The following is a 13,180-nucleotide window of genomic DNA, read 5'->3' as shown; positions in this document are numbered from 1 at the left end:
TGTCCCACCATTTATTGTTCACTTCTGCATTTTGCCCATCCATAAAATAAATATATAATTTATCAGGGGGATCCATATTCAGCAGCACAGACCGAGAGATTACCTCAAGAATTACCTGAAGTCGCAAACTGCTGTTTTAAAGCCCAGTCTTTGTGCTTTCCTGCTGCTTTCTCCCCAGTCTGACCACACACACCAGATTACATGACTATCAACTGAATGACAAGCCAGCAAACTTCTTTATCTGTGGAAATGATGAAGGACCAAACAGACCACACAAAATTTATAGCCTCTTTCTTGTACATCACCTTGTGCAAGTGAGGTTGTCCTCCCTATTTTTAAACCTATGAAGCAACTGCAAGTTAATTTATTTACTTCTGGCATTATTTTAATATCACTGATCAAGCAGCCTTCCAGATCTTGGCAACAGTTAAAAAAGCTCAACAAAAAATACCACAGAGCCAGAGCTCTGTCCAAGCACAAAGTATCTCTAACCAGTCATGAGGCTCTTGACAAGGAGTAAAATGAAAGGACAAAGTTGAGGCCATTGTGATCCATGTCTAGGATCCACAAATGGAAGCTGCTGCACTTCACACCAGTAACAGCTCTGGTAGAAGATTTATGCAAAAGTAACAAAGAATAAAACACTACACCTTCCTGAAGTTCAAAGTCATAAGATATTCATTCTACTACTAAATCCAAAAATTCACAAAATGCAGCCACTTAAACCTATGGATACACCACATAAGCATATCAGCATATCAGTGACATTTCATTCCTGTTCTAAAAACCTTCATTTCATTCCTGTTCTAACCTTCATCAGAAGTCAAGAGCTGACTACCAAACACCTGCAGTTGTTTGCAGCCGTCTGTATCTGCTTCCTGCTTCACAGGGGATCTCTGGCAGTGTTTAACAGAAATATCAAAGGTAAACATCCCTGGAATGTTTTTGAGGGCAATCTTTGAACAGTAAAAGAAGAAAAGAATTCACTTTCTGTGGTCACCAGATACAGAAGATTACAAAGTGCCAACACATGGCATAATCAGTCCGTATTTTCCTGATTTAAAACCCAATGAAAAGCCTGGAAACAGCTATTGAGGGTTTAATTGCTCTCCTTTTTTACTGAAACAGAAGATTGGTTCCCATGCCCATATACTAAGAGGTTAAAAAAAATTTCTTGAAGAAATTAATGTCTTCAGCTTCTTACCTTTCTAAGTCTGACATCAGTTATCTTCTTATCCATATCGTGGTAATCACTGCATGATTCTAATCCATGTAGTTCATTACTTATCATGCAGCACCACTAAGCATTTTTGGTTTATTTTGAATATTATAAATTATTGCAAGTTTAGAGCTTACTTATTGACATTCTATAGCTTGCTTATTGAAATTTGATAACTCATTATAACAATGAGTTCTTTCTGCAACTTTGTAAGATAGTTTAGAAGAAAGGACCAAGCTGCCTTTTTTCTGCTGACTTGAATGCAAGATCCTACAGATATAACTAATGGGGCTTTAAAAAAAATCACGTTTGCACTCAGGAAAGGGCATAAAACAGGTATCCAAATGTTCTCTTTGTTTGCAGACTGATAGGTTAGCAAAAACTTCCGAGCTCAAAGTCACAGGAGAGAGCTGAAACTCGTAAGTGACAGGAGAACAGTGAGTAAGTGCAATTAATTGGGAGAAGAGCAAAGCTGGCACTGCGGTCCCCGCAGGCACGAGGAGCAGAGCAGAATTCAGCATGAGCTCCAGCCACAGAGCCCAGAGCAAACACGCACAAAGCAGCACACGTGAAGGTCACCAGATAACAGCCTGAACGATTAAACACAGCTAGAGCCCTTCCCTGCACCGCTCCCCAGGCAGCCTTGTCTTGCCACCATTTGTAGGTTTACTTGTGAGGGTACAGCTGTCTGTTCCTTTAAACAGCAGCCACCCTCCCCACCGGAACAAATCTCTCAGATGTGAAACCACTGATGCTCTTCAAGACACAGCAATAAACATGGACATAGAGGAGTAACTCATGCTCCCCAGGGGCTGAGCTGACTCCACCATGTCCCACAGACCTCCCTCTGAAGTGTGTCACACAAACACACACTCCTTTTGCCTCTTTCCTCCAGCAAATCTGGCCCCACTCCAGGGAGCATGTATAAAACCTTGCATGCCCTGCTTCTGCTCCCATGCTGGCATGTATTTCTCCCTGCTGGAATCCCTCCTCCCAGCACTGGCACTTGGGGATGGCAGTGCCGTGGGCTTGCTCTTTGAGCAGCTGCTGTAAGGCTGATATTTACACAAGGACTGCAGAAATGAGATTAGGCAGGCTATGCTGGTCTATAAAATTATGATGCATTAAGTGCTTTCCCTAAATTGTTATTTGGGATAAAAATTAATTCTATTATGTATTACATTACATTCAACATACTTGTGAATTTATATGCACACACCTTTACTATGTTATATTTTAATAAACACATTATTCTATAATTCAATATCTCCTAATAATTACAACCGCAAATGTTGGACCAAGTTTTACAAAACTGCCATTAATGCCAGAATTCTTTCTGCACTTGTATCTTTTTTGAAGATAAAAAGAAAAAAGCGCAGGCTTCTTGGGGAGTGGGAGTTATTTGCTCATTTGGAAGAGAGAATTGAAGGGAATTAAATGATTCACAAAATGACAAAAAACAAAGCCAAGTCAAAGCATTTCCTAAGGTGTTTCTCCTATTATCCTCATTTTCCTTCTGATTCATTGTGAATCAAGCAACTTCATTGTCTGAAAATGCTGAATTTACAGTATTCTAAAGCTTCAAATTATGAACTCAATATTTTACCCTAAACCATACAGCACTGCAAAGGTGAAATGAATATTAAAAATAAGATTCTTCAATAGTTTTTGGATTGATTTTCTTCTCTCCTTACTAGAAATCAAGGTTGAGATTTGGGGGCTGCTTTAAGAAATATTTTTTTTAACAATGCAGTCCAGTTTCCCTCATATTCACTTAGAGTTATCTAAAATTTTTTTAAACTCTTATTTTAACATTTTGTTGTCAGAAAAATCCGAAATGTCTCAGTTTAGGTATTTAGAACATCCACTGCTTTTCAAAGAAAGGTAAGAATATTCATTATTTGGCTAACTCATTCTGAGTTTTGAAGCCCTTTGACAGGACAAGAAGACACAGCCTCAAGCCATGCCACGTTGGACATCAGGAAGAATTTTTTCTCCCAAACAGTCATCAAGGATTGGAATGGGCTGCCCAGGGAGGCAGTGGAGTCACTGTCCCTGGAAGTGTTCAAGAAACAGCTGGATATGACACTTAGTGGCACGATCTAGGTGACAAGCCAGTAAACTGGCCACGGTGCTCAGTCAAAGATTGGACTCAAGGACCTTTCCAACCTTAATAATTCCATTACTCTACGGCCCAAATAAAGCAAATGCATTAGAGGAAGAGTAAAGTGAATTGCAGGCAGGGGCTATAAAGAACATAAGACATCTTCTTGGCATGCTCTGCCCAAAAAAACCAAAACACTCCACAAATGTACCCAGTGGTATAAATATACAATATTGCACGCAAAACATTACTTAAATTATTATTATTATTGATATAAGAATTAACAGGTTAGAGAACTGAAAAACTGAAGCTGACTTAATGGGCAGTTAGACAACATTTTTTCTTCTTGTTCAGAAACAAAGGCTTGATTTATGCCACAGCAGCCATGCTCTGCTCTGCAGACCAAATGATTCATTTCCTCACAAACCTTTCTGCTGCAGTCAGTATTGTATCATCAGAATGCCATATGCAGGCTCTAGCCATGCAGATCCAGTCACAGTTCCACAGTATAAGAACACTTAGAATTTATGGAACATATCTTTATCTCTATAAAAAACAAATATTAAATTATGCTACTTATTATAACTCTCCAACTAAAGCAGGATCAAACTTCAGAATAACACCTTCTAGAGCTACATAACATGAAAAGGCAGCAGTGCTACTAATGCGGGGAGCTTGCATTAGTGCTTTACATGTGGTAAAAGTAATGAATGAAAACTTGTAAAAGCTACACAATAATCACAATCACAACCAACAGCAGAGTCCATAGCACCATCTGTGAAGCACTGATTGCATGTACATAACAAAGAGTCCTTGCTTGGGCTTTTGTGCATTTACTGCTGGACACCTGGACTCTGCCATGCATTACAGGTACTGCTTTTGTTGCCATGGGCAATAAAGTTTTGCATAAACAAATGCACGTGACAAATTTGATACCCAGTTTAGTTGTGTGCCTGGGCAAAACTGAGTCTGGTCCCTGGGAGAAATGGGGTTAGACACCTGTGGTCAGTTGTGCCCATGCCACAAATGAGTAGCAACACAAAAGAAAGTAAATCTCTGAGAGTCAAAGGTTCCCAGAGTTCAGAAGTCACCAGTGGAACAGCCTGGTCATGGGGCCAAAAGACCTCCAAGGGAAGGGTTAACAATGCAGAGCAGACTGGAGGCAAGGAGGATATTTTTAACCCACCTGACAGAAGTAAATATGTGAGATTATAGCAAAAACATGGTCAGCAATATTTAGTGTCCAACTTAAAAGATCTACACTTGCTTTTTTGAGACTACTTAATGCTATGTAGTTATTAACACATTTAAAATACAACTGTTAACTGCAGTCAGTTATGATGTTCAGCAATTCTATTAATTGGATTTGATTGAAGTTATTAAAATTAGCAACAACTTCTAACTGAGGCACATAAAAAGTGGAGGATACAGAATTTAGGACCATGTGAACTCAGGTTAGCTCAAGGGATGCAGAGGTACACAGAAAACACATGGAGGTGGAAAGTCACTGCAGCAACAACTGGAGTTTCTTTAAGGTATATAGCCTTATATGCACATTCACGCATTCCATGGACACGTAAGAGACTAAAAGAATGGCTTGGGTAGAAAAGGACCTTAAAGATCATCTAGTCATCTAGTTCCTGCCCCTCTGTCATGGGCAGGGACACCTTCCACTAGACCAGGTTGCTCAGAGTCCCATCCAACTCTTCCAGGGACGGAGCATCCACAACTTCTCAGGGCAACCTGTCCCAGTGCCTCACCACCCTCACAGTAAAGATTTTTTTCTAATATCTAATTTAAACCTACTCTCAGTCAGAAGCCATTCCCATTTTCCTATCACTATAAGCTCTTGTAAGAAGTCCCTCTCCATCTTTCTTACAGCATCAGCCTTCCTTCAGATTCTGTAAAGCCAAAATTAGGTCCCTCCAAAGACAGGAGACCTAATTTTGGTCTCCTGGACCTGATGTTCTCCAGGATGAACAATCTCAATAGTCTCAGTCTTTCCTTGTATGAGAAGTGTTCTCTCCCTCTGGTCATCTCAGTGGCCCTCCTCTAACTGGTCCATGTTCTTCCTGTGTTGGGGACCACAACTGCTTTGGATGCAGCCAGGACATGTTTGGCTTTCTGGACTGTGGGTGCCCATGGCTGGGTCATGTCCAGCCTTTCCTCCACCAAGGCACCCCCTGGTCCCTCTCAGCAGGGCTGCTCTGGATCTGTTCATCCCCAGCCTCTGTTGATACCCAGGAGTTGTGCTGACCCAGGTGCAGCACCTTGTACTAGGATGTGTTAAATTGTGTGAGATTCCCATGGGCCCCCTTGGAATGTCCTGGTCCCTTTGGACAGCATCCTACCGTCCAGGTGTGTCAACAGCACCACTAAGCTTGGTGTCATCTGCAAATTGGCTGAGACTACATTCAATCCTATTGTCTACATCATTAACAAAGACAATAAATAGCACTGGCTCCCATATGGACCACTGAGAGTCACCACTGGTCACTGATGCCCATCAGGACTCTGGATTAAACGGTCCAACACATTCCTTATTCATCTAGCCCTCCCCCCCCCAAAAATCCATCTCTTCCCAGTCTAGATATTGTGAGGGATCACATCAAAGGCTTTACAGACAAACTCGTCAGAAAAAAAAAAAAAAAACCTTTGACTGCAGTAGTGAAGGTTGTAGGAAACTGGAGAAATTACTAAATGTCTCAAACCTACTGGGAAATGGGAAGTGCTGGGGGAACAGAGTCAGTTCTGTGTTAGTGGAACAATGCCCTGCTCCACATCCCAACCCCGCTGAGCCTTAGTCAGCCTCTGGTCTGGTCCAAAACAGCAGCCTGACCTCACGACCTGTGGCGAGCCCCAAAATGATGCCAGCCACATCCAGGAAACACTAAAGCACAGCCTGGGGGAGGGCCCAGCAGACCAGAGCAGAAAAAAAGGACAGTAACACATGTGCTGAGCTGGCATGGTCCACTGGATCCTAAGGTGGTGATTATATACCTTGCTTTCTTTGTTTCTTCCCAAAATACACTGAAAACCAGACTAAAAAATACCACTCAATGCCTTAATGCCTTGTTGTGTCTGGATAAGTTACAGTTCACCAAGTTAAAGTTTACTAAGTTTGTGAAGTGCCTTACTTTTTCTGGATGTTGTTTTAAAATTTGCCAAGTACATTTTTCTACCCGAAAGTTCAAAAATTTGCAACTAAAAATTTGCTGTCAAATTCCCTGAGAATTTTGTTCTTTCTCCCATGTATCACCCAGAGTGAATCAAATTACCTTCTGCTAAACCTGCTGAGTGGGCCAGGGCATTACAAAGGTGATTTCTCAAACCAGACAAGCTGCAATTTGTAAATAAGCACAGTGCAGATAAAATGAGGAAAAATGCAGTCTAGCAACCAATGCCACTGTCACAGTTCTGCATGACAAACAACAGCATTTGACATCTTGTCAGAGCCACAAAGGGGTCTTCAGCTTCTCTTTCACCCTGACAATATAGAATAGTCCCACAAAAACACTCGGGCTGAGAAAGAATTGTTTCAGTGACCCTTCTGGCTTACAGCCCATCTGCCTCTTACTGGTGCAGCCTCTGTCAGGAAAGGCTCCTGAAGAGTGCCAGGAATGGGGAACTTTAAGGCATTGGGAACCTGTCCTTTAACTGCTGGAAAGGGTTCCAGCAGGCAGGTGCACGAGGGGATGTACCTTGGGCCAAACGGAACCCTCACATGTGGATTAACAGTTGTGTGCTCCCAAGCTCACCTACATTGTTTTTTTCCGGCCTCCCATCCAAGGAAACACAATAACCCGAAGCACACAGTTTGTCAGATATCAGGTGTTGGTGTCAGGCTACCAGATCCCAGCAGCTCGTGACAGTGTTCAGCAGGCTGTGTGGGTGGCTGAAAGATTAATCTACTTGCCAGAAAAAACACAGCAGGGCTCTTCAGTACAGCCCACCCTTGCGCTGTCAGCAGGGAATGCTGGAACAGGGTGCTTGGGAAGAACATCAAACCCACTTGTATGAGCTGAGGGCGTCTGTCCTTCCTGCAAACATGAGCAGTGGATGAGGCAATGACTGCCAAAGCTTCAGGGCTGAGAGCAGTATGGCACTGCTCAGCATCATAGCCCCCAGATGGGCCGGCGTAGGCTACTGCAAAACATCTACCAAGCCTGGAACAGGATCCGGAAAGGACAAAAAATCAGCTTACTTTTTTCTTCCTCTTAGCAACTTACAACTCTGACAGCTCTGTGAAGTTCTGAGACTTCCTTTCTTTCACTTGTCAATCTCAAAAAAAAAAAAAACCCACAACAAACAAAAAAACACAAGAAAACCAAAATAAATTGAAAAATGCTTCTTTTACATCTTTTGTTTTGCTCACCCACCTAAGACCACTATGGTACAGAATAGTCTCTACATTCCCAGCACTGATCTCTGGAGTAACATGTGGTCATTCTCCACTTGAAAAGACCAAGAAATCATTTACGATGGGTCTCCTAAAGCACAAATGCTAAGATTTAGAAGGCAGAGTAACCTTAGGAAGAAAGACTCTGCAATTTTCTTCCAGCTTTTAATTACTTCTGTCCCATAGTCTCCAACATAACATTCCCAGTCATTAAATTAATCTCCTTTGGCTCTTTGTTGTCTTCTTACTATGTCAAACCTAGTTTGCGATTGTTAAGGCTTCTGTTATACTGGAGTCCCTGCCAGTAACCCAACTTCCCACTTACCAGTTCACTCTGTATCCTGCTCTTTCTCAAGTCCCAGTCACCTGTCCCCAGCCCTTATCTCCTCTTCACATCCATCACGTCCCACGTTCGTGTACTGTCCTGCTAGCTGGGTTCCTTGTGACATCTGTACCCGTGCCCCCCTAGCCTGCTCTTCCCCGTGCCAGCTGGATCTCAGGCTCCTGCAGCATCCCGTGGTACTTTCCTCCCTCACACTTCCTGCCCAAGCGCCAGCAGAGGAATCACTGTGAAAGGAGAGAGGAGTGGATGCCAGAGCTGATCCGACTGAAGACATCACAGCAAAGCTCTGAGCTGCTCTGCTCAGAACCCTGTTCACTCTGGAGACATCACACAGACAAATGTGCCACATGCAGCACTGATGAGGGAACAAGGTACAACCTGATCAACACCAGGGTGCACGGATGTTCAAGACCAAGCAGACCACAAGAGAGCTCAAAGAGTAATCTGTTCCACCACACTGCTCCAGAAAGAATTCAACTACATTTATGTCATTCCTGATTCATACTCAAACAGTGTTTTACAATGCTAAAATCATGAAAATCCAAACTCAGTAATCCATTCTATTGCTTCAACCTCATTATTGCTGAGCCCACTACATATCATCTGGTTGGGCACAGGCATGTAAAACATTGCTTCACAACACCTTTGTGACATTAGAAAATTATGATGTCTTGTTAACCATGACAGTCTCCATTCTTTGAGCTGAAACAACTCCAGACATTTCAGCATTCATTCATAAGTCATATATTCTAAATATTTTAATTATTTTCATTGGTCTCCTCTGGATACTCTCCAATTCGTACACTTTTTTATTGAAGTGTGTAGCCTGCCTGGACATGGCGTTACAGTTGAGGAGGACCTCTCCTGTCTTCCATGCTGTTGTCCTATCTTATGTATCACCATACAATGTTTGCTTTTATTGCAGCAGCAATTTGAGTAATCTACCATAAACCAAAGCTCTTCCAAAGAATCACTGCCCAATCCCTTCCTTATACAGTTCAAAACTACAATGTCTTTGTCCTGTTGGAAAACCTTGATTTTAATTCTGTCTCCAGCATAGCCACAGTGCCACTTCAATTGCTACTGCAGAAATAGGCAAGTACCCCTGAGGTCACTGTTAAAAATACTCTGTAGCACTGGGTGTTGAATAAACATGTAATCTCTCATTTTATTTGCTAAAATTTTCACAGGTATGTGAAAACTACAATTGTTTGTGGACTTAGTATTATAACTTTATTTGTAGACTAGCATTTTGTAGACTTAGGACAGAAAATTTGGGCAGACTTTCATGAAGGCAGTAAAAATGAAGATCAGACAAAAGGACACTGACTTAGCAGGATCTGGAGCCTAGCTAAAAAACAGAGCAGTACCATGTTTCTGAACAGTATTAGGATTTTTTTAGCAAGGCCAAATAACTCATCTAATTATTGATTAATTAATGATTACAATGAAAATTGGCATGAGTCACAAATATGTGTGACGAGCTACAGAGCACATGGCTAAAATTTGCCAAAGCTATAAGCAAAAGAAAAGAGATTCTGCAACATGGAAGGCACTTTGGTTTTGTCGGCAGATGAATCCACTCAACCCAACTATCTCACATATGTGCCAACAGATACTCAAAGATAATACAGATTCACAGAGTTTCCTATCACTATTTTTCTCATCTGGCCCAAACTGTTCCACAGATCACTATAATTGTATCTTTTTTTTTTTTCTGTGCTGAAGTTTCAAATGCAGCTTTCTTAAAAGCCACGGAGAAAGACAGCATGTTACTTTGAAGAAAATCAACTTTCTTTGAAGAGCAACATGAAAGTCAGAATTTGGTACGGTTCATTTCACTTCAATTCCTCTCATCACACTCCCTCCACATTTCAACTTAACAGTAAACATAATCCTTAACGTGCAGCATCCTCCCACACAAGCCTTACCACAAATCACTGGACTGAGCTGCTTCATGAAGCTGCCCCAGTCTGACAGCTGACTTTCAAAACATGCTGAGTAATGAAAGAGATGGTCAAGCATGCCAGCAAAATGCACAGCAGTTTGCACTCCCAAACACTGAAGTGCGAGGAAAGTTTTTACTTATTTCCATCATTTTCCTCCTGTTATTTCTCAAGGCAACAATGGAGAAGAAACTGAAGCTTTCACACGTCCTAGCATCAAAACAATAAGCCATTTCAAAGCAATGTTGGGATGTGAATTAAATGCACTAAAATCATCTGCATATGACAGTATTTTCTTAAATGGCCTTGTTAGAGGCATGAAACTTTTACTCCCATAATTTGGTACACAGCCTACATATATAAAGAGGAAACTGAACTATATTTAAAAATATATTGATGTACTTTACACATTTGTACTGGCATCTGAATCAGCTCCACTCAAAGTGTGGCAAAACAGCACTGTAAGCCACTTACCCAGGATAATATGCAGCAAGATCTCTACATTTTTCTTCCCACCAAACTTAATTACCAAATCATTGTGATTTGGGTCATGTGATGCACCGGTCTTGAACAGCATCAATTTAAAAATATTTGTTACAAGTCAATTTTATTTCTTTGTAAGGCTTCACCAATATACGTGAAAATGCTGAATGTGAAGCAAGGGTAAATGCTGTGTTCTTCTGACAAAAGATATTTTAGCTCATAAAGAGAGACGTTGTGTAATGTAGAGAGTCAAAAGGAGTAAAAGTTCCTTCGGGAAACGATGGGGAAAAAATAAGAGTAAGGTCTACAAAACAACTGATTGTTCCTTAAAGGCAGAACTCATGGAGTCTCCATGGAAACAAACACAATTTTTATTCATTACTAACTAATTTAAATAACAGATAAAAAAAATTTGGCCCCTCCAGTAGAAGCAGTAATGTAATTAAAGTTAACCCTGTAAGTTTAGTTTGCCTTCTATCATATCACTTAACACCAATTAATTCTATTTTACAGTACACTTTATAAAACTTTATTATATCTTGTTCAAATACATTGGCTCCATGTCAAAATGCAGGTGTTTAGAGCATCTCAACATTTATATCATGCTGATGGCAGCTGTTATGCAACTACATCACCCTGAGTCTGTCGATTCCAAAAAAATTTACTGTACTTTTCCAACATGCCAATAGTAGGTTTATCCATTTTTGCCATGATTCTCTTATTTGGGCCTTTATGGAATAAAGACTGCATTGATTTTCTGGGAGGGGAAAAAAATCCCTCTCAACAATCAGATTCAGCAATTTTCAAATATGAATAATTCAGAATATGAAAAAAGTCTTGTCTCTTGGCTTGTGAGGACTAAAAGTCAAAACATAGTCATTCAAGCTAACACTGTATAAAATTCTGTTTCTGTTAGATTTCATTCTGAAACAACAACCAAATATATTCATATTCATAAATTCATCATCACATTTCACTCAACACTTATTATGCCGTGTGTTTCTTATTTAAAAAGAGCTTACCTGACACATCTATAATAGGAATACTGAAATAACTCTAAACTAATTTAGTAACAGACTAATCTATTTTCAGTGACTGAAATACCTGGCAAAACACTATTCAGAGTGACTAAGAGCCCAAGCAGAAGAAACTGCAAAAGTTATTTTTATTGCTGTAATCAGAAGTGTGAAACCAAAACGGCTGCTTTTTAGTATCTGTATTTAAAGTGAAATATGATTGCCAAACAGTATTTTTAGTAGTTAATAAATTTTGTTAAGGTTTCAAGGAACTGTATGTTGAAAAAAAAACCAAATGCCTTTCCATTTCACAAATGGAAATTTGTGGAATTTCTGAAATTACCTGCATAACCTCACAAAACAACAGACCAAAATAAGACCTACAAAGGAACAAACTTTGAGGGGGGTGTGGGAAAGAAAGAAAAAAGTTGATGTCTTAGCACAGGACCCAGCAAGCCATTCATGCTTCAGACCAACTGTGTTTCCAACCAGTGCACTTTTTAAAAATTCTGTTATACAGTATATAAACAAAAAATAATATTTTATTGTAAGTGTGAAGCAATTCTCTCTAAAATGTAGGATTGCCCAAGTGGGTATTTGAAAATGGCCCTTAATTTTAGAACAGGGTGCACTAAGACAAATTTTCCCGTTGGAGAAAAGTAGACCCAATACCAAGCAGAAGCAACCTCTTTGCTATGTACCATATTTACTAACAAATATTTCCACAGTAGTTCTTGCAATTATTCAACTGCAGGACAAACAAATGTACAAATCACTTTTATATAAAATTTCAATACACTTCACAATGTTCAAGTCAAGATAATTGCTGCAATGAAATATTCAACCCCAAACACAATGTCTAACCTGATAAACTGATAGCAGCCAAGGAAGGGTTGAATTTGTCTGATGAATTCCTGACCTGGATTCAAACCACCCAAAGAAAGTAATACACAAAACTGCTGGCTACTGCAGCATCAATGGCTTTGTTAAAGAAACTCATGATAACATTTACGCCTATTGATTAATGTTTTGGTACAGTTACAAGACTTAATCGTCTATGCAAGGTGCAATTAGATTTATTTCAGTGACGGGAATTTACTGAGCATGCATTACTAAATACCAAATAAAAGTCAGTTCTGGCTCTAATTTATCATCTTTAATCTGTTAAAACATGTTACTGCTATCAGCTATCTTAAATAACCCAGAGTCTAAGAAAAGAGCTCTTTTAATGCAATAACATTTAAGGTATGTACAGAAAATGTGTTTGGGAAGATAATAAATTATACTATCTACATATCTATTATCGACAGAATATCTATTATTAGGCCTGTGGTTGCAAATTACTCTTCCCTTTCTCCATGGTCCCATCCCCCCAGCAGCAGATCATTTTCAGTGCCATTATTGTCAGGCATATTAAATTTTCAGGATGCACAGTTGTGGTTTCTAGGTCTCTATTTACTCCTTGAACTGTGTTTTAACTGGGCATTTTTACACTTAAAATTACAGAGCAGAGACGTAACAACGGTTTTACATCCTACAGCTACGGAGAGCCAGATTTGTAACTGACTAGTGGCAACACCAGCAAAATTAATTAAAAACCCCCAAACGGTCATTCATTAAAAATCCCTCCGTGACATAGAAAAGATGCGCGTTACACACATTTCTGCCGC

General features: G+C 40.1%; 1 protein-coding gene across 3 annotated transcripts in view; it reads right to left on the bottom strand.

Moving 5' to 3' along the window:
* The window catches only part of CRACD (capping protein inhibiting regulator of actin dynamics), a 127,287-nt gene that overhangs the window by 113,337 nt on the left and 770 nt on the right, over positions 1–13,180 (bottom strand). The window lies entirely within an intron of this gene.

This window comes from Melozone crissalis, unplaced genomic scaffold, assembly GCF_028551555.1.
Source record: "Melozone crissalis strain CALT ecotype California unplaced genomic scaffold, PUWL_Pcris_2 ptg000006l_1, whole genome shotgun sequence".
Classification (NCBI taxonomy): domain Eukaryota; kingdom Metazoa; phylum Chordata; class Aves; order Passeriformes; family Passerellidae; genus Melozone; species Melozone crissalis.
Note: the sequence above shows the minus strand (reverse complement) of the source record. Positions and strands in the feature narration are given on the sequence as shown.